This window comes from Microcaecilia unicolor, chromosome 13 (assembly GCF_901765095.1).
Source record: "Microcaecilia unicolor chromosome 13, aMicUni1.1, whole genome shotgun sequence".
Lineage (NCBI taxonomy): Eukaryota > Metazoa > Chordata > Amphibia > Gymnophiona > Siphonopidae > Microcaecilia > Microcaecilia unicolor.
In genome coordinates, this window is record NC_044043.1 from 59,303,415 (window position 1) to 59,315,413 (window position 11,999).

An 11,999-nucleotide genomic window follows, 5' to 3' on the forward strand; every position below is an offset into this window, starting at 1 on the left:
AGCTCCTTGTGACTCTGGGCAAGTCACTTAACCCTCCATTGCCCCAGGTACAAATAAGTACCTGTATATACTATGTAAACCTCACAGAAAGGCAGCATGTCAAATCCCAGTTCCCTTTCCCTATTTCAGATTCTACATGGAATGTTGCTACTATTGGAGATTCTACATGGAATGTTAATGTTGCTATTCCACTAGCAACATTCCATGTAGAAGCCTGCCCTTGCAGCCGCGCAGGCTTCTGTTTCTGTGAGTCTGGCGTCCTGCACGTATGTGCAGGACGTCAGACTCACAGAAACAGAAGCCTGCGCGGCTGCAAGGGCAGGCTTCTACATGGAATGTTGCTAGTGGAGGAGTGGCCTAGTGGTTAGAGTGGTGGACTTTGGTCCTGGGGAACTGGGTTCAATTCCCACTGTAGGCACAGGCAGCTCCTTGTGACTCTGGGCAAGTCACTTAACCCTCCATTGCCCCAGGTACAAATATGTACCTGTATATAATATGTAAGCCGCACTGAGCCTGCCATGAGTGGGAAAGCGCGGGGTACAAATGTAAAAAAAAAAAAAAGAAAAATATGCTAAAAAAATTTGCAAACTCCCAGTTAACATGTGTGCTGCAGCATTTTGCATTGACTGGAACACCTTAACTGAGGAGACAGGCAACCCCCACGAACAGCATTACAGTAATCAAAGGATGATAAACAGAGCTTGCAGCACTGTTTGAAGAATCAGCAGCAAGAACAAATGGTTTTAACTGCCACAACTACTTATCATTTCTATAGCACTACTGAACACAGTCAGTGCTGTACACATTATGGGCCAGATTCTGTAAATGGTGTCTAAAAAATAGCACGTCCAAAAATAGCTGTTAGAGCTATTCTATAAACCACGCCTAAAGTTAGGCACAGTTTGTAGAATAGCGCACAGGGCCGGGGAATGTGCCTACATTTAGGTACAGCCATTTACGCCACTGAAAACCTGGTGTAAATACCTGCTCCTAAATGTAGGCGCATTCCCCCAAATTCTATAACCACGTGCGTAAATTTGAGGAATGCCCCTGACACACCCATACTCCTCCCATGGCCTCGCCCCCTTTTCAGCTATGCGTGTTAGAATTTAAGTGCACCTCTTTTTAGAATATGCCTCAAAAGATGGGTGAGTAAATTCCAATTATTGCCAATTAGTGCTGATAATTGGTTGCTATTGGCCACTTTTCCCTGATTGGCTCATTACTCAATTAAGGTGCGCTTGTAAATTGGGCACATGCCCAATTTAATGCATGCAACTCATCGTGCTTTATATAGAATCTGGGGGTATATGTAGGTATTTTCTCTGTCCGTAGTGGACTCGCAATCTAAGTTTTTGTACCTGGGGCAATGGAGGATTGAGTGACTTGCCCAGGGGCGTAGCCAGACAGCAGATTTTGGGTGGGCCTAGTCAAGAAGTGGGTGGGCACCAAGTGTTCTCCCCCCTCCCCCTCCCCCCAATGTGATGAGGCCAGTATCAGCAGCTTAGGAAGCCTAAGCTGCAGTGTTTTCAGCACCATCAGGGGGAGGTCTTAATCTGGCGGAGCTTGGGATCCCTACTAGCTAGCACTAAATGGGTGGGCCTGAGCCCTAAGTGGATGGGCCCCAGCCCTCCCAGGCCCACCTGTGGCTACGACTTGCCCGATGTCACCCAGAGTTGCAGTGGCAATTTCAATTGAAAGCACAACTACTGTACAGCACTTAGGGGCCTTTTTACTAACCTGTGTTAGGCTTTAATTCACACGTACTAGAGAACACACTCAGGCATCCAATTGAACACAGTAACAGCGCACTAAAAAATATAGTTTTTTGAGGGGGCAAGTCAGGGGGTAGAGAGTGGGCTTTCCTGTGCTAATCAGTTAGTGCAGCTATATTACCACATGCTAACTGGTTAGTGCACGGATAGCACATGAGCCCTTATCACCTACAAAATGGAAGTCAGTAAGTTCACACGCAGTACATTTTTCAAAATGGCCGTGCGCTAATGGCAACAATAGCGCATGGCCACTAATACAAAAAAAGACATTTTTATGGCTGCGTGAAACAGGGGCGTAGCCAGACACCAAATTTTGGGTGGGCCTGGGCCCAAGCTGGGTGGACGTAAGAACCCCGCTCCATCCCACAAGTGATTTGGTCTCTCCTTCTCTCGCCTGCATGCCATATGGTCTCTCAAACATCCCCCCTCTCTCGCATACCTTTTAAATAGCAGATTTTCACCGGCAGCAAGCAGCAGCTAATACTCACTGCTCATGTTGACCCCACAGCCTTCCCTCTGATGCAACTTCCTGTTTCCACATAGGCGGAAATATGTCAGAGGGAAGGCTGTGGGGCTAGTGCAAGCAATATGTATCAGTCGCTGCTTGCTGCAGGCGAAGATCTGCTATTTACAAGGTATGCAGGAGGAACAGTTGTTGGGAGTTTTCAGCTGGTGGAGCTTGGTAATTCCTGCCAGCCACATCATAGGTGTGCTGCTACTGGGTGGGCTTGGCCCACCCTTGGCTACGCCACTGGCATGAAAAAGCCATGTAAAGGTGCACTAAGGTCACATTTTATCGCACACTTACGTTGATGGTCCTGCATGGTAGTGCATTGTGGGCTCCTTTTATTTATTTAATTTATTTATTATGACATTTCTACCCCGCATTTTCCCAAGAAAGCTCAGGTTCAATGTGGCTTACATAACAAATTACAATTAATATTGATACAAGAATATGACTATTTTAAAAAATTCTTTTCATATTAGCTGAATACAGATCTAAAGAAATGGGCTTTAAGTAAAATTCTAAATGACATAATCTACTGAGTGTCTGATATACTTTTACGAAGCAGCAGCAAAAGGGGGACTGCGCTGGCTTCAGCGTGTTTTTCACGAACACTGAGGCCCCCTTTTACTGCAGCGGGTAAAAGACAAGTCTTTGTTTTTTTTCAGGAAATGGCCGTGCGGCAAGTGAAGCACTTGCCGCACAGCCATTTCAGGGGGAGCACTTAACGCCATCTATTGACATGGTGGTAAGGGCTCCTGCGCTAACCCAGCAATAACCAGACAGTGATTACCGCCGGGCACACACCGGCGCTACAAAAATTAAAATAGTTTTGTAGCGCCGGATATGATGTGTGCTGGGGGTGGGAATTACCGCCGGGTGGCTGCAGTAGCCAGGCGGTACTTCCCTTATAGTTAGCGGTAAGCCCGTGTTGGGCTTACCGCCACTTTGTAAAAGGACCCCTTTATTTGCAGTGTGCTAGAGCGTCCCTTATAAGGCCCGCTGATTCCTGACCTTAGCGACAGATTGTTGCCCAAGCAGGACACACGATCATGCACATCTTCACAGAGCTCAGAGACCCTGAGTCCGGCTATTGATCATAAACACAAAACCTCTGGTAATAGTATCAAACTTATCAGATGTTTGTTACATTTCTTTTCCTCAGAAAATAGGGCTGGAATGTCATGGAATTTTGTTTATCTTGTGAAAAGTTCTGAAACTTCCTAGAGTTTCTCTTGTATTCTAGCCCAGTGGAAATTCAGTTAGTTGATAGAGGATATGTATGCTAACCAAGGCTTTTTTTTTTGAGGGGGTACTTAGGGGTACTGAGTACTGGCACCTTTTCCACTGTCTGCTAAAATTGACCCATGGTCCCCCAGTTTTAATGAAAGAGTTCAGGCCCTACACACCAATTCTGCCTTGTCATAGATTCTGTGACTGGTTGCAAGGGGTCTGGCGGCTATTGTGGGGTGGGTCCCTCAGTGATTACCCCCACCCCTAAACACTGGTCTGGCATTTGAGTACCAGCATCTTTTTCGCTAGAAAAAAACGCACTGACGCTAACACAGCAGGGTGGAATGGAACAGTTTCCTGGCAAAAATAGTTATGTGTGTATTTCTTTATTTGTATTCTGCTTACAATACAAAACTCTAAGGGGTCCATTTACTAAAGCTTATTGCGCGCTAACAGAATTCGCGTGTGCTACATGCTACAAAACCCATTCTATACCTATTGGCTTCTTAGCATTTAGCACTCACTAATGGAATTAGTGCATACTAAGCTTTAGTAAAAGGGACCCCTAAGCAAGGGGGACTCCAAAAGGAGGAAAATTACATAAAATCAATACATAAGTACATAAGTACATAAGTAGTGCCATACTGGGAAAGACCAAAGGTCCATCTAGCCCAGCATCCTGTCACCGACAGTGGCCAATCCAGGTCAAGGGCACCTGGCACGCTCCCCAAACGTAAAAACATTCCAGACAAGTTATACCTAAAAATGAGGAATTTTTCCAGTCCATTTAATAGCGGTCTATGGACTTGTCCTTTAGGAATCTATCTAACCCCTTTTTAAACTCCGTCAAGCTAACCGCCCGTACCACGTTCTCCGGCAATGAATTCCAGAGTCTAATTACACGTTGGGTGAAGAAAAATTTTCTCCGATTCGTTTTAAATTTACCACACTGTAGCTTCAACTCATGCCCTCTAGTCCTAGTATTTTTGGATAGCGTGAACAGTCGCTTCACATCCACCCGATCCATTCCACTCATTATTTTATACACTTCTATCATATCTCCCCTCAGCCGTCTCTTCTCCAAGCTGAAAAGCCCTAGCCTTCTCAGCCTCTCTTCATAGGAAAGTCGTCCCATCCCCACTATCATTTTCGTCGCCCTTCGCTGTACCTTTTCCAATTCTACTATATCTTTTTTGAGATACGGAGACCAGTACTGAACACAATACTCCAGGTGCGGTCGCACCATGGAGCGATACAACGGCATTATAACATCCGCACACCTGGACTCCATACCCTTCTTAATAACACCCAACATTCTATTCGCTTTCCTAGCCGCAGCAGCACACTGAGCAGAAGGTTTCAGCGTATCATCGACGACGACACCCAGATCAAATATAACACGTTACATAAATAAAGTTGGGGAAAGAAGGTGATCCACAGCTGATGGAATTCTTAAGTGAAACTAATAAATAAATAGCATCCAAAAAGAAAAATCCAAATGTCAGATGGAGACCAAGATGAAGAATTATTGGTGCTTGAAAATTAAAGGAGAAAAAACACCTCAGAAATTAACCTCTACATGGTGGAAAATGCCATTAAAACTGATTCTCTTTGTAACATTATGGTCATTTTTACCAATTACCAGTCAAACGTCCACCTTCTTCTCAATATACACTGCAATTATGTGTCAACAAATGGAATCACATACTTAATAAATTTGATCTAGATTTAATGTTGATTGTTATCAGCAGTGGTGGCCCTACCATTAGGCCACCTGAGGTGGGGGCCTCAGGCAGCACTCTCCAGGGAGCAGCATTCTCCTCAACCCTCTTCCCCACATTTACCTTATTTCTTTCTTTTCCAAAATGTGGCAGTGGCAGCCGCAGCGTTTCCCATAGACTACCCTGCTGCTGGTACCGGCCTCTTCTCCATACTGTGGCCTGCCTCCTGGCATAACTTCCTGTTTCCTCAGAGGGGGGGGGGGGGAAACGTGCAGTAGAGTGAAGAGGCCGGTGCCAGTGGCACCGCGGCAGGGCAGTCTATGGGAATCGCTGCTGCCTTTTGGAAAAGGTATAAGGTAAACATGGGGAAGAAGGTTGAGGAGGGAAGAGGGGAGATGCCAGACTGGGCATGGGCCCAAGCAGGCAGGGGTGGCATCTCATCCCTGTCTCGGGCGGCAGATTGCCTTTGGCCACCCCTAGTTATCAGTACTGCTAAACAATCAATCTATGAGAGTATTAATGACATGAAGGAGCTAAATGAGAAGCTGGTATTGTCAAAAGAGAAAGTTCTTCAGATTCTTTTGAGTCTTGATTTTCTGAATTACGAAAGTCTGGATACATTCAGAAGTTGTGGCATATTTATTCCAGGTGTGTGTATTGCATATGCACCCCCTGTCAGACCACCCCGCCCCTCCTGCCCATGCCTTAAAATCATCTCCCTCCAGTCCTTGCCCAGGCAGCGGCAGCAGCACTCATAGGCTGCCTGCAATCTGCACTGAGACTTTCTCTGTGAACCGTCCCGCCCCTTCTGACACAATATCCTGTTTGTGAAGGGCGGGAGAGTTCACAGAGAAAGCCCCGGTGCAGACCACAGGCAGGCAGTCTGAGTGCCACTGCCACTGCTCAGGTAAAGACTGGAGTAAGGTGAAGGGGGCTGCAGGGAGGGGACGCACACCCTGTTAAAAATTTCTGCCTAAGTCACTCTTCAGAAGTGATTTGAGAGTTCTGAAAATTAAGAAAGTCAACATAGATGCTTCAGATTACACGTGGCTTTGTTCATCTGTGGATGAGCCCACAAAAATTGGGCCAAAAAGATTGGATTTGAAACTTCGTTTGATTCCTCCTCAGGTGATGAAGGGACACAGAGATCAGGCTCTATGTCTTTTTTTTTTAGAGGAAGAGAGGATGGGAAGAATGCAGGGATGGTCTTGCAGGTTCTACCAAAGAAGGGAAAGCAGTGGTTTAAGGAGATTGTTTACAAAATCACAGAGGGGGCAGACAGATTGGCAATTGTAAATCTTTCTGATTGTACTTTGAATCCTAATGAATGTTCTCTACTTTCAAAGAATTGTCTTTTGTACTCTCTCCTATGCATACTCTTTTCTAATTTAGTATCAATCTAAAGAGATTCTTAAGAAACCTACAATTGAAATTTGTTTCCAAAAACTCAAATTTGAGTGAGAGTACCATTGGCTGGGGAATAAAGATGACTGGGGAAGGTAATGGCAAACCATCACACAAGTGATGGCCCCCATAAGTTGTTTGCAACTTGGTACTTACATACAGAGGCTACCTTTACCTTTAAATTGATTGAATACACATTAACCCATGAATTAATGTGCATAAAGTTGATTAACATGCATTAAAAGGTTCTGACATGCAAACAAACCAAAAAGACCCAAAAGGAGAGGAGGAGGGCAGTTTGAAAGGCTCAGTTCCACAACTTTTGTATTTCAGTGTATTAGTGTTTCTATACTGCATTAATTGGAACTACTTCTCCCAATGAAATGCACTGAGACATTTTGTGGGGTCTTTATTTCTCTGGGACCCCCTCATCGAATCCAACCCCTTTCCCTGTTTTTTTCCTCCACACCAAATTGTTTTTTCCAACATACTAAATTTGGTCCTGCTCTGTTAAATGTTGGTAGAGTTATTTTGTCCCCAGACAGAAAGACAAACTCTTAGCTCAGCTCCCTCGGTCTTTTTCTACTTTTCAGCCATGTTGGTGAAGGCTGCTTGCGGCAGTACTTACTGCACATGTGCAAAGCATTCTAAGCAATTCTAGCCAAAGAGCTGACATTCTGTTTATGGTGCCATGTAATTATGTTACCACATGTGGGACTGTTTATTTTGCTTCTCCATGGAGAAGTGCTCTTTCCTTAAGCAGCTAAATAAAATTAGGACATGGTAAAGTTTCCAAGTGGTTGATCTAACTCTGTAGACCATTTTGAAAATCTACCTCAGAGTGGTAAGGAAAGAATTACAAATTACAAAAGTGGAAATAATGATCAACATTCCTTTTTATTGAGCTAACTTAATGTATCTCTAACAAGCTTTGGAGAGTTATCCTGTCTTCATCAGGTCAGTGATTGTTATTGATCCTTATATCCATGTGGTTTTACACAGTGATCACAATTCTGTGCTAAAATTACAGAAAAGAAGTAAAAGTCAGCAAACAAGCGAAGGTGAGACTTTTTCACTGGACTAAAGACATTTGGAATAAGATTTGGAGAGCTCTGCTGCCTCTTCAATGTCGCCTTCAGCACCTACCACCATACCTCTATTCAGGAAATCTAGACTGCCCCAACTTGGCATTTCGTCCTTTAGATTGTAAGCTCCATTGATCAGGGACTGTCCTTCTTTGTTAAACTGTACAGCGCTGTGTAACCCTAGTAGCGCTCTAGAAATGTTAAGTAGTAGTAGTAGTAGTAGTAGTAGTAGTAATGATCTGCTTTCATAAGATAGTCACAAATGCATTTATTTAAAATCATTTCATTCCACTCATCATTAGGCCAGATCACCATATAACATAGGCAATAATAAAAGTTAGTCTACTGTTGGCCCAGTGATGGGTTCCATGTGGGATGTCTCCTGATCATTCCCAGACTGGGTCTTCCACAGCATGTCTCAGCTGGGCTGGGAATTCTGTGGTGCCAGTGCTCCTAGCCTGTGAAGGGGAGGGAGGGCAACTTCTGCTGACCAGAGTTAAAGCCCATGATACAGGCTTCCAAAAGGAGCTCCTATGCCTGGCTCCTGGCCTCAGGATTATTTCAGCAGTGACTAACATATAATATAGTAACATAGTAGATGACAGCAGATAAAGACTACATGAGGAACAGCGAGAAGATGGACCTTATAAATAGGGAGAATAATCCCCTAGTAGTTGTAAACAAAGGTTCATGGTAGCAGAACCACAACATTGGTTCCAGATGAAGAAGGGGAAAGGAGGAGCAATCAGAACCCCCCCTCCCAAAAAAAATTGTAGTCTAATAAATAAATCTCGCTTGCAGTTTATTTGTTCACCTTTATTTCTGTATGTCAAAATGAACTAACGTGGCAACCACACCATTTTATTATAAAGCATAGAAGAAACATAATAAAGATAATTCCCCAGATTTTAGTGCTGGTCCATAATTTTTCTGGTCACACGTTCTGGCCTAGTGGAGGGAAACAGCACATTTTACCACTATACCCACTGCTTCCCTCAGGATTAGAGTTTTGCTTGATTGGTCTTTGATTTTCTCAAGCTTGATATTTCTGAAATTTTGTACACTACAGGAGGAACTACATTTCTGTTTCTACAGTTAATAATTGCTGTGAAAACAAAATCGTTCTGGAAGATCGTTCTGTGTCAGTTAATGTGACAAGTACCCTCAGATTAATTAATTTGAATGAGTATTGCTGCCCTTTGTAACCAGCTTCATTCTCCAGTCTTTACAAGATAGAGGTTCACTCCTGACATCTGCACACAGATTCCTACAACCAGGAATGGATTTAAATGTTGGGTATCAGAAGTTACCCCACCTGCACCAAAACTTATTGAAGGATGTTGGGTGGGTAGGTGGGTTTGTCCTCCTCCCCTCACACCCTCACCACCACCATCACCAGGGTGGCAGGGAGTGATAGGAAGGAAAGTGTCCTTCACTCAGAAATCATCCCTACAAGGTTCCTCCCAATCCCAACACTCATTTGTAGGTTTTTCCCTTGGAGCCTGTGCGCAGTCTCAGGCCCAGTGGCTGCCCCATCCTGAACAGGTTTCCATGGTAACAGAAAATCTGTGTGGAGGAAGCAGCTGTCCATAGACAGTGGGGTAATGCAGCCACATTATGTGATGATGTCAATCAAACAGCTCTTGTGTGTGGCTCGCCAATAGTTCAGAAAAGCTTTTGACAGGGTTTCTGAACAAGCCTATTGCTCAAGTTTGATCTATTCTTACTGTACACCACCTTGAGTGAATTCCTTCAATAAGGTGGTAAAGAAATCCTAATAAATAAATAAGTTGTTTGCGACTTGGTGCTTGCACACAAAGGACTACCTTTACCTTTAAATTGATTGAATACACATTAACCCACACCTGATGGCTCCTTACTCCTTCTCTATCTTAGCTGTCAACTTTATTTTTTGAAGGGAAGGAGGAAGGGAAAGTGTGTCTGCATTCCCCTGCTATCTACAGAGAACCCACTTTACAGATAAGCAACATCGCGCTCTCCATCAATAAGTGCTCAATAATTAAAACCTGTATTGACTGAAGGTAATTTGATGAAAATAGTGTATGCTCTAGTCACTAATAGGCTGGACTATTGTAACTCTCTTTTGATTGGATTGAGTAAATCCAGCCTACAACGCCTGTAATTGGGGCAAAACCTGGCAGCTTGATCAATAACTGGGTCTAAGAGATTTGAACATATCACACCAGTGTTGTACAAACTTCATAGGGTGTCTGTGGCTGCTCACATTACCTTTAAAATGTTGTGTTTAGTACACAAATCATTTTATGTTATACTTCCCATCTATCTTTCTAACAAGCTGGTAAAGCACATTTCTAGGCGGGAATTACAATCATTACAAAAAAGTTTTCTTCAGCTTCCAGGTCTTGACATCATTAAGATTTCAATAACTAGAAAAGGAGTGTTGACAACAACAGAGAGAGAGGGGTATTCAAAGCACAAAACAGAGTCCAAACAACAAAGGAAGAAGTACCAGGGGCCTTCACAAGCGGGACAAAACCTTTTATTTACACATCACGTGTCCTGTATATAAAACTTGTACCGTTGACCACAAGGTACAAGTTTTATGTACAGGACACAAGATGTGGAGTAAAGGGTAGAAGTTTTATGTACAGGACACATGATGTGTAAATAAAAGGTTTTCTACCACTTGTGAAGGCCCCTGGCACTTCTTCCTTTGTTGTTTAGAAAAAGAGTGTTTTCATATGCTAGACCTTCACTTTGGAACTGTTTGCCTGAAGAACTACCTAATGTGTCTTTGTATCTTAGTTTTTGCTTATTGTTAAAAACTCGGCTATTCCAACATTTTAATTAATGTTTCAGATTTTTTTTATTCCTAAGGGAACTGTTTATTGTATTATGTGCTAATAATTATCTGTAAACTGCTTTGTATATTAAATCAATAAATCCAATCCATAAGCAGAGGAGATGCAGGCACACGATATGGTGAATACCAAACTGAGGGTCACTCTGTTATATTCTCTATGGTGTGTGACACAGACTTCATAGCATAGATGGCAAATATGGGCATCAGCGACAGATCCCCCCAAGTGATCATAACCTCATCATTCTCTGTGATTCTCTTAGGGTCATGATCCCAGTGCTTTTCTGATACAGCAATGTTGTAGTGTTCATAACTTCACAGCCAGCAATAAGTGACTGTTTCCAGCAATTTCTTACAGAATCTACAGATGTCTTTGGCGCCATTGTTTTCTACGATCTTTCACTACAAGAATAGGAGTGTGTCAGGTCTTGATTTCTTGAGTGCACCTTCAGCTACCATAGATTAATGGGAAATCTGAGTGTAGTCATACCTTGGAGCAGACAGGATCTTGTAGTTAAATTTAAGGTGTTTGGAGATTTGTGATACGGATAATGTTGCTTGTTGTACGTTTTGATTTGAAGATCTTTGCAAGACCTGGTGGGTTGGGAGTGCTGCTATTTCTTTTGGTGCCCCCAAGGACTGCATTGTGAAGTTGAAGTTTTGTTAGCCGGAATCTCTATAGAGCCTAAAATAAAAATAATACTTTGGATATTTTCTGAAGGAATTGTGGATAGGATTGATCTGCTAGAGTCTCTGAAGTGTTTGTGAGTCTCTGTATGTTTCCAGTGTCCTGGAGAGGCTCAAGAAGAACCAGCTACTCCACCGTTTTGTCCATCTCATAGGTGTAAGAGAGATCATGCACATTCCTGACTTCTGGATCCTGAGGTTTACTTATTATCATTTGCTATATCACCTTTCAGACCAATATCAAAGTGGTTTACAGTAAGATGAACTAATACCTTTAAACACAGAACAAAAAAATTAACAATAAAAATAAAATTTATTATAAAACAAATAATTTTACACTAAGATCTGCTAATACAATAAAACATAATAAAAAATAAAAGGTATAATAAAATAAAAATATAAGAGCAAATACAAGAGAAAATGAAAGAAAATAACAAAAAGAAATCCTATATAATAAAACGCACCTCCAATGTTCTGAAGCTCAGAAAGTGAAGCCTTGAAGCATTCCTGCTCTCTGTAAGGCTGGATCCATCTCCTGAATTGACGTCAGCGTATTTCCGTGTACATCACATGCTGCACTGACCAACCACAGGTGGGAGGGTGGGTGCATGGCGGCAATTGGCTCTACCAGTCAGTGGGCGTGCACGCTGAGCTGTGCACGACAGCGGAGGTTGGGCGGTTGGCGGAGGGGCAGAGATTTAGGCGGTGTGGTGCTGTAAGGGGAAGGAGACATGTTGGGTGGCTGGA